The sequence below is a fragment of the Orcinus orca genome, chromosome 7 (assembly GCF_937001465.1).
Source record: "Orcinus orca chromosome 7, mOrcOrc1.1, whole genome shotgun sequence".
NCBI classification, from domain to species: domain Eukaryota; kingdom Metazoa; phylum Chordata; class Mammalia; order Artiodactyla; family Delphinidae; genus Orcinus; species Orcinus orca.
Genome location: NC_064565.1, coordinates 86,585,526 through 86,597,295, shown reverse-complemented (window position 1 = coordinate 86,597,295; position 11,770 = coordinate 86,585,526). Strand labels below are relative to the sequence as shown.

Genomic DNA, 11,770 nt, shown 5'->3' with positions numbered 1-11,770 from the left:
CAGGTCGTGCGCTGGTGCCGTGCAGGCTGCTGGGAGAATGGGTTTCCTCCTCTCTTCCCCAAATGTGTGGGGGCTGTCATTGACCTGGAGTAGCTGCAAAACCGAAGTCGCCGAATGATGATGTTGTGAAATCGCCAGTCCGTTCCTGCCACGCCCGGGCGGTTACTGGCAGCGGCGGCCGCTTCTGCTGCTCCTCTCAGGCTGCTGCCGTTTTAGAGGCTTCTCCCTGAGCAAGCGCGTGCGAAGGACGGAGGACGCCGGACCATTCCTGTGAGTAACCTTCCCGCGCACGACTCGAGCTTGCCCTTGCCATCCTCCCTTGAAGGCAAAGGAACCTCCCCACCCCGCGCTCCTCCCGGTCTTCGGAGGTCACGCGCGGACACCGGAGCCTGAGCTGAGTACCGGAGGACTGGGTCCTCTCCGGGTCCGTCCCCCCCCACCCCGCCCCACCGCGGTGGGAAGCGGGTGGTTTCCCAAGTGTAAGTGCGAAGTGTTGGGCGTTGGGCTCCGGCCTCGGGGTGCACCCCAGCTGCACCTCTCAGGATTGGCAGCATCCCATCCTCTGCCGGACAGCACCCACCTGGTGCCCCATCCTTGAGCGATAAGCGGCTTTAGTGTCTGGACGTTAAACCTTAAGCCTTGGTCGCCATCTGTGATGTGAGCGAGACGAGAGGGTATTGGAAAGAGCTCTTTCAGTGTTGAGTTGGGCTTTTCTTGCGATTGATTTTGAGCCAGACACCGCACGTCTTTTAAAAGAAAGACGGTTGCCTTTAGTTTCAAGCGTAAATAATGGATATTGGCAGATGTCCTTTTAGAACCAGAGTAAAGATAGTCTCCTAAACACTTAAAAGATTTCTGGGTCATTATAATAGCGGTGAATTCAGTTACTTGCCCACGAACCTTTTATTTAAACCTGCAGCTTCTGCGTCAGAAACTAACTTTTCACTGGAAATTCATCAAGCTAGAATGGACCATAGGAATAAAATGAAATGGACTCTTCCAGTTTTGTTTAGTTTAGTTTTGTTTTATCTATTTCAATGATTATTTTTTCCTGACCTTCAAATCTTTGCTGTAGAATTGGAAGCTACAGCATGTTAATAGCATGTTAATGGTGGTGCAGTGACACTTGCGAAGAAATTGTGAAGGACATTTGGTGGGGAGAAAGGGCAGGGATGAAGACACTTGATTATTTCAGCAGTTATTCCAGCTTTCTGTTTTTAAAATTAAGTAATGTTCAACAAGTCTCAGACATTCAGCAAACACATACTGTATGAAAGACAGTGTTTTATTATTTTGCAGATTTTTATTCGTATGGTGACGGGGGTCAGAAAGACAAAAATTTGAGTACTTTCAATCAGCCAGGCATCTCAGTTATGAGCTGTATGTACATTTGATCACTTAATCACTATAATAACCCTGTTGCATAATCTGAGGCTCAGCTTTGCTTATGTAACAAGTGGAGATTCATACCTAGATCTGCCTTACTTCAAAGTTACAGGTCAGGTACCTACTTCAGAAATTACTGACCTTAAAGTTTGGATGATTCAAAGGCATTTTCCAGCGTTATTTCCTAATACTGGTTCCTACTACATACCTTGGACATTTAGAATAAGTTATGAACCCTGCTTTAGTAATTTTGAACCAGTTATTCTCTCTGCTTGTAATTCCTGTCCTCCATAGAGCTGCTCATTAAGACCCTGAAAGCCCATTACAAATCCACCTGTTTACTTAATGTAAGCCATGATAGGACTGGCCTTTCATCTCAAAGGTCTTTCCAGTTCAAAGGTTTAGTGGTTCTGAAATTGAAAATATGAGCCAAAGAGTGTTATTCTCTACTGCAAATGGTTAACATCTGTAGTCGCAAAGACTAGAAAAACTTGTTTCTTAAGATTTTTTACTTCAATACCCAAAGTATGTTTAAACACTAATACAAGGAATGAGGCAGATGATATTATTTCATGTTTATTTTGATCTTTGTTTATATCATCCGTACCAGTTTTTGAAACTCTTTAGTTACTATCCTGTTTAGTGGTAAGAAATCTGAGGCATTAAAGTAATATTCACATTTAAAATAACTTCATAATTGAATGAACTAAATTATTCATGATTTCCAGTGATATTAGTTCAGATCTGCAGTGATCATATAATAGGAAACATTTGTATAGTACTTATAAGTGTTAGATACCCGTCTAAATATTTTACCTATATTAACTTATCCTCACAGTAGCAGTGTGAGATGTTCTTAATAGATAAGCAACTGAAGCAGAGGATAAGTTAACATACCCAAGGTCATTCAGCTACCAAGTAGTGGAATTGGGTGTCAAACCCAGGCAATCCCAGAATCTGTACTCTAACATTTATTGAGCACCTACTGTGTACCAACCCTACAACTGGATGCTTTTATTATAATTAAGTCATTTATTTTTATAACTGCCTTATGTACAATGGAAGGTCAGCATTTAGTGACTTGTCAAAAGCCACAAGATAAGTAAATGGTATAGCCAGGATTTGAACTCACGCTTGCCTTTCTTCAAAGTCCATGTTCTTCTACTTTCCCTAAATAATCAAATCCTTAGTAAATACCTTCAATGGAACAGACACTGTGCTAAGTGCTAGAGATTTAGTCTCTGCTCTTAAGGAATACAGTCTGAAGAAGGAAGAGACAACTGGGATAGTGTGTTAATGGGATAGCAGCATACAGAGAGCAGCATGCAGAAGTACTATGGGAACACAGAGACAGGGCAGTGAAATCTGCCTGGATGGGAAGGCTTGGGCCAGTCTTGGAAAAACAAATAGGAATTAGCCTGGCTAAAGAAAAGGAGAAGGGGTTGTTGTGGGCTGAATTGTGTTTCTCCAAAATTTGTAAGTTGAAGTCCTAGCCCCCATAACCTCAGAATGTGACTGTATTTGGAGATGGGGCCTTTAAAGAGGTAATTAAGTTAAAATGAGACCTTTAAGGTGTGTTATAATTCATTCTGACTGGTAACCTTATAAGAAGAGGAACTTTGGACACAAAAAGACACCAGGGACATGTGCATATAGGAAAAAAAAAAACCACGTGAGGACACATTGAGAAGGCAGCCATCTGCAAGCCTCACAAGAAACCAGTGTTGCTGACATGTTGATCTTAGACTTCTAGCCTCCAGAACTGTGAGAAAATAAACTTCTGTTGTTTAAGCTACCCAGTCTGTGGTATTTTGTTATGGTGGCCCTAGCAAACTAATGGAGAGATGTTCTAGCAAAAGGAATGACATACAAAAAGCTTTTGAGATGTGGCCAGGTGATTAGGTTTTATGGTAAAAAGTGTTGAGAGATGAAACTGGAGACTAGGCAGGGTCCATATTTGGAGGAATTTGTATGAGACTCTAAGGATTTTAAACTTTATCCTAATGGGGATGGAATGGAGGGGGTTTGTAGCAGTGGGAAAACATTAGGTCTGCATTTTAGAAAGATACTCTTTGAGCCATGGGAGGATGGATTAAAGGGGGTAAGACTGGAGGCAAGAAGATCAGTTAGGTGTCTTATTGTCACAGGAAGCTGAACTAAATATTTTCTCAGAAATTGAAATGTCAAACTACAACAGAACCGTTGTTAACATAAGGAAGACTTTAAAGGACACAGCTAACCCTTAGGGAATACATAAGAAGATTTAGGAAGAATTTGTATATACCTATTTAGTACCTAGAGACTGGCTTCATTTTGCTTTCCATAGATAAATAAAGCTTTACTCACGTATCACAGAATATTCAGTATTTTTCCACTGTATTTAATAGATACTTTTATGATGCTTATACTGTTCTAAGCCAAGTCCTCTGACAACTTTATGAAATATCTACTCTTATTATCTCCATTTTATACATAAAGATATTGTAGCATACAGAGATTAAGTAACTTGCCCATGGTCACGTAGCTAATAAATGGCAGTATTAAGATTCAGATTCAAACAGTCTGTCTTCAGAGTCTGTACTTTTAGCCATTATACTGTGCCGTTGCCATATATTATTTATCAAGATCTTCAAGTACCTATGAAAAGAGAAGGAAGGAATACAGAAATAAATTGGCTATGTTTACCATGGGGAGTATATAGTTTACCAGAGGAGATAAGGAACAATTGCAAGGTTTTTTGAAAAAAGTGTTTCAGAGAAAAATGGAGAGTATTGGGAGACAACACTTACTTTGAGTTGGGGCCTCTGAGAGAGCTTGGTGGGAAAAGTGGCATTGACCTGGGGTGTGAAGAATGTCTAGACTTTGGGTACGAGGAACAGAGAGAGGACATTAAAGACAACATAGCATGAACAAAGTCATTGGTTTGGGAATTTCCTGGTTTGTCTAGGGAACTAGTAAATATAGTCCTTTGTTTTGGCTGGAATATATTATGTGGTTGGAGAAGCCAGTTTGGGGGATGGTAGGTGGGGGGCAGCAAATGTCTGAGAAAGAGCACTCTTAGTAGAGTGAGGGACAAGGAAAATTGTGAGGTTTTTAAGCCAAATGATTGAGGTGTATACTAGAAGTAATTATCTTTTAGGAGAGGATCAATAAAGTCATCTAGTCCCAACTTAACACGTAAGTCCTATTTTACTGTCACACAAATTCCACACATCCCTCTTACTGTTTCTATTCACCTAGTTTATGCCTTTATTAACAGTAATTCAGGCATAACGTGGTAAAATTTCTCAATTATTTTTCTGTCTCTAATCTCTCCATTCCTGAAATTTGTCCTGTATTCTGACTCCAGATTTATTTTTCAAATGTCACTTTCCACTTAGAAACTTGTTCCCCCTCCTACACTGTTGGTGGGAATGTCAGCTGGTGCAGCCACTGTGGAAAACAGTATGGAGATTCCTCAGAAAACTAAAAATAGAATTACCATATCATCCAGCAATCCCACTCCTGGGTATATATCCGGACAAAACCATAATTCAAAAAGACACATGCACCCCTATGTTCATAACAGCACTATTCATAATAGCCAGGATATGGAACCAACCTAAATGTCCATTGACAGATGAATGGATAAAGAAGATGTGGTACATATATACAATGGAATATTACTCAGCCATAAAAAAGAATGAAATAATGCCATTTTTAGCAACATGGATGGAACTGGAGATTATCATACTAAGTGAAGTAAGTCAGAAAGAGAAAGACAAATACCATATGATCTCACTTATATGTGGAATTTAAATGATACAAATGAACCTACCTATTAAACAGAAGCAGAATCGGGGACATAGAGAACAGACTGGTGGTTGCCAAGGAGGAGGGAGGAGGGAGAGGGTTGGAGTGGGAGTTTGGGGTTAGCAGATGCAAACTGGTATATACAGAATGGGTAAACAACAAGGTCCTACTGAATAGAACAGGGAACTATATTCATTATTCTGTGTTAAACCATAATGGAAAAGAATATGAAAAAGAAGGTACATATATGTATAATTGAGTCACTTTGCTGTACAGCAGTAATTAACACAACATTGTAATTGAACTATACTTCAATAAAAAATAGATTAAAAAAAAAAAGACTTAGAACCCAGTTGTGACCAACTGACCAAACAATATTGTTTCATGGTAGGAAAAAAAAAAGTTTTAATCAAAAAAAAAAAAAAGAGGGGCTTCTCTGGTGGCACAGTGGTTAAGAATCTGCCTGCCAATGCAGGGGACACAGATTCAAGCCCTAGTATGGGAAGATCCCACATACCACGGAGCAGCTAAGCTCGGGCGCCACAACTACTGAGCCTGCACTTTGGCTCACGTGCCTCAACTACTGAAGCCCACACACCTAGAGCCTGTGCTCCACAACAAGAGAAGCCACCACAATGAGAAGCCCATGCACTGCAATGAAGAGTAGCCCCTGCTCGCTGCAACTAGAGAAAGCCCGCATGCAGTAACGAAGACCCAACTCAGCCAAAAATAAAATAAATAAATAAATTTATTAAAAAAAGAAAACAAAGAAAGGAAGGAACTTGTACCCTTCCTTTCTGATCCTTTTTTCAAGTTCAGACTTCCTGATCCTTTTTTTTCTTCTTTTTTAATAGATCTTTATTGGTGTATAATTGCTTCACAATACTGTGTTAGTTTCTGTTGCACAACAAAGCGAATCAGCCATAAACATACGCATGTTCCCATATCCCCTCCCTCTTGAGCCTCCCTCCCTTCCTCCCTACCCCACCCCTCTAGGTCATCGCAAAGCACCAAGCCAATCACCCTGTGCTATGCTGCTGTTTCCCACCAGCCAACTATTTTACATTCGGTAGCATATATATATACACGTCGATGCTACTCTCACTTCACCTCGGCTTCGCCCTCCCACCCCGTGTCCTCAAGTCCATTTTCTATGTCTACTTCTTTATTCCTGCCCTGCAACTAGATTCATCAATACCTTTTTTTTTTTAAGATTCCATATATATGCGTTAGCATACAGTATTTGTTTTTCTCTTTCTGACCTACTTCACTCTGTATGACAGACTCTAGGTCCAGCCACCTCACTACAAATAACTCAATTTCGTTTCTTTTTATGGCTAAGTAATATTCCATTGTATATATGTGCCACATCTTCTTTATCCATTCATTTGTCAGTGGACATTTAGGTTGGTTCCATGTCCTGGCTATTGTAAATAGTGCTGCAATGAACATTGTGGTGCATGTCTCTTTCTGAATTATGATTTTCTCAGGGTACGTGCCCAGTAGTGGGATTGCTGGGTCATATGGTAGTTCTATTTTTAGTTTTTTAAGGAACCTCCATGCTGTTTTCCATAGTGGTTGTATCAATATACATTCCTACCAGCAGTGCAGGAGGGTTCCCTTTTCACCACACCCTTTCCAGCATTTATTGTTTCTAGATTTTTTGATAATGGCCATTCTGACTGGTGTGAGGTGATACCTCATTGTAGTTTTGATTTGCATTTCTCTAGTGATTAATGATGTTGAGCATCTTTTCATGTGCCTCTTGGCCATCTGTATGTCTTCCTTGGTGAAATGTCTATTTACGTCTTTTGCCCATGTTTTAACTGGATTGTTTGTTTTTTTGATATTGAGCTCCATGAGCTGTTTGTATATTTTGGAGGTTAATCCTTTGTCTGTTGTTTCATTTGCAAATACTTTCTCCCATTCTGAGGGTTGTCTTTTTGTCTTGTTTATGGTTTCCTTTGCTGTGCAAATGCTTTTAAGTTTCATTAAGTCCCATTTGTTTATTTTTGTTTTTATTTCCATTACTCTAGGAGGTGGGTCAAAAAAGATCTTGCTGTGGTTTATGTCCAAGAGTGTTTTTCCTATATTTTCCTCTAAGAGTTTTATAGTGTGTGTGGTCTTACATTTAAGTCTTTAATTCATTTGGATTTTAATTTTGTGTATGGTGTTAGATAATGTTCTAATTTCATTCTTTTACCTGTAGCTGTCCAGTTTTCCCAGCATCACTTATTGAAGAGGCTGTCTTTTCTCCATTGTATGTTCTTGCCTCCTTGATTGTAAATTAGGTGCCCAGATGTGCGTGTGTTTATCTCTGGGAATTCTATCCTGTACCATTGATCTATATTTCTGTTTTTGTGCCAGTACCATACTGTCTTGATTACTGTAGCTTTGTGGTATAGTTTGAAGTTGGAGCGCCTGATTCCTCCAACTCTGTTTTTCTTTCTCAGGGTTGCTTTGGCTATTCGGGCAGACTTCCTAATCTTAACTAGCCAAATTTAAAGCTCCAAGTATCTTCCCCATAATCATTCCCACTTAAGTTTGTCTGTACACTGCTGCCAAATTGGCTCTGCCTGCTGTTTGCTTTGGGGCCTCTTTTTCTTTCTATGTCCTTTACCTACTGGATACCCCCATTCTCACTATTGAAATCTTTCCATCCTTGAGGAGCCCTGTATTAAATCTTACTCCTGTGTGAAGCCAGGCTACTTCAGCTAGAAAAGAACTCTCCCCCCACTGACTATCTATACAACAGTTCTGTTCTAATACTCATTAGTTACTTATTTCTTATCTGGTGGTATTCTCTTAAATTCTTACAGTTCTTTGATCATTAGATCTTAGATCTAATCTAGATCATGGAGATCATTGGAACTTTCCCCATCAGATTTTAGATTTCTTAGATATTCATCTTCCCTTAAGACAGAGACTGTTGTATATTACTTTTTATCCCTTTCCAGTACTTTTAGTTTAATTCAAGAGGCATTTATTGAAAGCTGTCCTGTAAGCAGCTAGTTGACCGGTTGTTAATTGAAATCATTTATTGAAATTTCTTTTGGGGGGGTGTGGTGGGATGAACTGGGAGATTGGGATTGACATATATACACTAATATGTATAAAATAGGTAACTCATAAGAACATGCTGTATAAAAAAATTAATTTAATTTAAAAAAAGTAATTTCTTTTATAACTGACTTCTTAATATGTAATGCTCTCACTTTATTGCTAGCTTTACTACTGGCTCATGTAACCTTGGGACGTTCTGATTAACTGCACCCTGTATTATGGTTTATTCATGCTAGAAAATGAGCACACAAAGTCTACCTGTGGTATAGAAGTGGAACTAATTCATGTTGTAAAGATCATTGAGATCTTTGAAGCTTATCCATATATCTCTGTCATTTTGCCAAACTGTGAGTTCTTTCTTTTTAGAAAGGTTTCTGACAAGTCATGAAGAAGGAAGGAATAGTTCAAATAAAATAGGGTCTAATTTAAGAGTGTCACACTATGTTGTTTAACAATGGAGTTGATAGTTATACATGTTAATGGTGAAAGAATTCACCCACCAGTTCAGTTAATAGTTCATTTCAACAACAAATATTTATTGAGTTGCTTGAGCTCCTGCCATTGTATTTCCATTCTGATCAGCAAGGAGGTGGAAAGGGAGAAGATAGCACTTGCCCCCTTCCTGTCTGGAAGAGGACTTCCAGGAAGTAAATTGTAATATATGTTGGGAAAGAAACATTAGATGCTAAGTTAGAAAATAAAGGTGGTAGGGGAGGCTACTTCAGACCAGGTGGACTGGTAACGTCTCCCAGAGGGTGACTTTTCAGCTGAGACCTGAGGGGTGAGAAGTAGTTCCATATAAAGAACAAGAGGGGAGAGTATTCTGGGTACAGTGAACAGTTGCAAAGGCCCAGGATAGGAGAGAGTAGGATGAGGAAGTGGAAAGAAATGACAGGAGGCCTGTGACTGAGTATGAGCAAAGAGGAGAGTGGTGCAAGATGAGGGAGGAGAAGTAGTCAGGGGCCAGACGGGGCTGAACCTTGGAGACTGATTAGAAGTGTGGATTTTATTCTGTATATTATGAACAACTTGAATTTTTTTAAAAGGAGTTTAGTTTTAAAAACTTTGTTCTTGTTGCCTTATGGAGAATAGAGAGGAGATTAAGCATGGAGTCTGTTAGGTTTTTCATATTCTAAGAAATGATGATGGCTTGAATTAGGATGGTAGAAGAGGGGATGAAGAGAAGTGGGTGTGTTTGAGATATATTGGTATTAGACTATGCAGGATTTGATAATGGATTGAATGTGGCAAGGTGAGAGAAAGGAGGCATCTGCTGTTCAGTGGATCAGTTCAAGGGATCATAATCAGCCTGTGAGAGATTTGAGTGGAACTCAGGAAGAAGTCTGGTCTGAAGAGCCTGATTGGGAGTTATTAACACGAAAGAAGTGGTTAATCTGCGGTCGTGAATGGTTTGCACAAAGGTACATGAAAAACAAGTACATGGTCACAACTGGAACTCTGGCATCAACAACATTTAAGGATCAAGGGGAGGGAGCTGGGTGATCCAAAGGAGGGATTTGAGAAAGAGCATTCATTGTAAGATGTAGGCTCCAGGAGGCCACAGGAGGAAAGTTGAAGTAGGGAATGGTCAGTAATATTGAACCAGAGATGACCTAAGATAACAACTAAGAAGGTATGATTGGATTGGTTAGCAGGGACTGTTGGTCACTGAAGGGAAAGTGGTTTCAGGAAAAATCAGATCACAGTGAGGTTGAAGGATGAATGAGAGGTGCGGAGAAGGGCATGAGAGTCATACTCTGTGAGGAAGCTTGGCTGAGGAAAGCAGCTAGAGGGGAACCCAGAGTCTCGGGGAAGGGAGATTTTTAAACTTTTATTTTATCTGTTTTTAATAAAATAGAAGACTTTGGACATGATAATAGGCCAAGGAAGAGGTTGAAGCTAGTGGAGTATAGGGATAACCAGTAGAGCAAAGTTTCGAGAAGGCAGGAGTAGAGACTTACAAATAACATACATTTCATTATTTTTTAACTGGATGGACATATACACATGGTAGGAAAATTGGAAGGAAATGATGAAAAATAAGTTTCTTTCCCCCTTCTGTCTTCCAGCCACGCAGTTCCTCTTCTTAGAGGATTGCTAATTTCCACTGCCGTCAATAAGTGTATAAATGTATGACTGAGATTATGTTTGTACTTAATTCTCAGAGTTTGGAGAGAAATCTAGCTATAGATTATGTGGGTTTATTGGTGGGAGGGATGAGAGAAAGAGAGATGGAGGACAGATAGGGGTTCAGAGAAGAGTGAGAAAGGTGTGGTATGGAATTGTCTCAGAAAAGAAGGCCATTGAAGAGGATGATGGAGGGCATGCCTATGGGGTGACGCCCATGGGTGAAGAATTTTCAGCAGCCCCTCTCCACATGGTTTTGTGACCTTTTCAGGAGAACTTAACTACTTTATATTTAAAATCTGTGTCAACTTAGAAAATGGCTTTCTCAAAAATTCATCACTTGTGTAAAGTAAGTACATGTTTGGGGTCCAAGTGCCAGAACTCTGCTTTCAGCTCTTAATTGCTTTCAGTCATAGGCATGTTGCGTGGTGCTTTGGGGTTATTCAGACCAGTGGTATAAATCAAAACAAAGGGAAGCTTGTTGGTTAAGAGAGAGCACTCTCTGTCTGAAGGCAGAAAGGAAGAGGAGACTGGAAACCAACTACAATGTCTCTGAGGTGGCATTACTGTTCCTAAAGCCTTTAACAACCTAAAAAAAATTTTTCTTTTCAACCATTCTCTTTTTAGCTAGTACTAGGCTAAATGGCTGAGTGTGACTTTGTTTTATGTTTAGTCACAAAATTGAAAGATTACAAATGAGACATATTATTGATTGTGAGTTTCTTAAAGAAGATATTTGGTCATTTCTTATTTGATATGGGGCTTATTTTAAATGTATTCATAAACAGCTGCAAATGCTGTTTGTGGAAAACATGATAAAACTAAGCAGTGAGCCAAAGGTTCAGGTTTAGCTTTCTGACAAAACTGACAACTCATTCTCTTTAGTTATTACAAGAAAAGTGGGTACTGTGTCACAGCTATAACAATGATATATCACCCTTTTATCAACAAACTCTGTTACAGAGTTTTCCATAAAGCAAATACAGTGCTTTCTTTCAAATATTCAATCTTAGCTTGATTTTGTTCTTCAAGGCAATTCATTTAGTTGATGCTGGACTGAAGTGTATTAATAATCAATTTTGTTCATTCAGTTACTTCTGTAATTCAGTGTGTTGACATTTTTAATCATTAAGCTTATAGTTGGGCATGTATTGCGAGCCTACTGTATGTCAGTTGCTTTAAGGTTTGGGGCATACAAAAATAAGATAGCTTCTTTCAAGGAGCTCATAGTGTAGTGAGGAAAAAATTGAGCATACAGTCTTCTGGGAGCATCCAAGTAGGGGAGTCAGTAAATACTGATTAAGGAGCAAAGTCACAATAAAAAATTTTAAGATTTCCTAAACCATTTTCTCCGTGTTTCCACTGTATTTCTCTATAGTGATTAACAGTAAAATTCTCACGA

The 11,770-nt window shown here is 39.4% G+C and overlaps 1 protein-coding gene and 1 pseudogene across 3 annotated transcripts in view; both read left to right on the top strand.

The window, feature by feature from the left end:
- Positions 1-11,770, top strand: part of LOC117201678 (WASH complex subunit 3-like) — a 105,269-nt pseudogene that overhangs the window by 50,907 nt on the left and 42,592 nt on the right.
- Positions 9-11,770, top strand: part of TRAK2 (trafficking kinesin protein 2) — a 63,677-nt gene continuing 51,915 nt past the window's right edge. For 2 of the 3 annotated variants that reach the window (XM_033430042.2, XM_049711950.1), the window contains exon 1: positions 10-270. The gene's annotated coding sequence lies outside the window, so the exon portion shown is untranslated. Of the gene's footprint in view, positions 271-11,770 lie in introns of all 3 variants that reach the window. The other variant, XM_004262862.4, reaches the window with a different exon arrangement.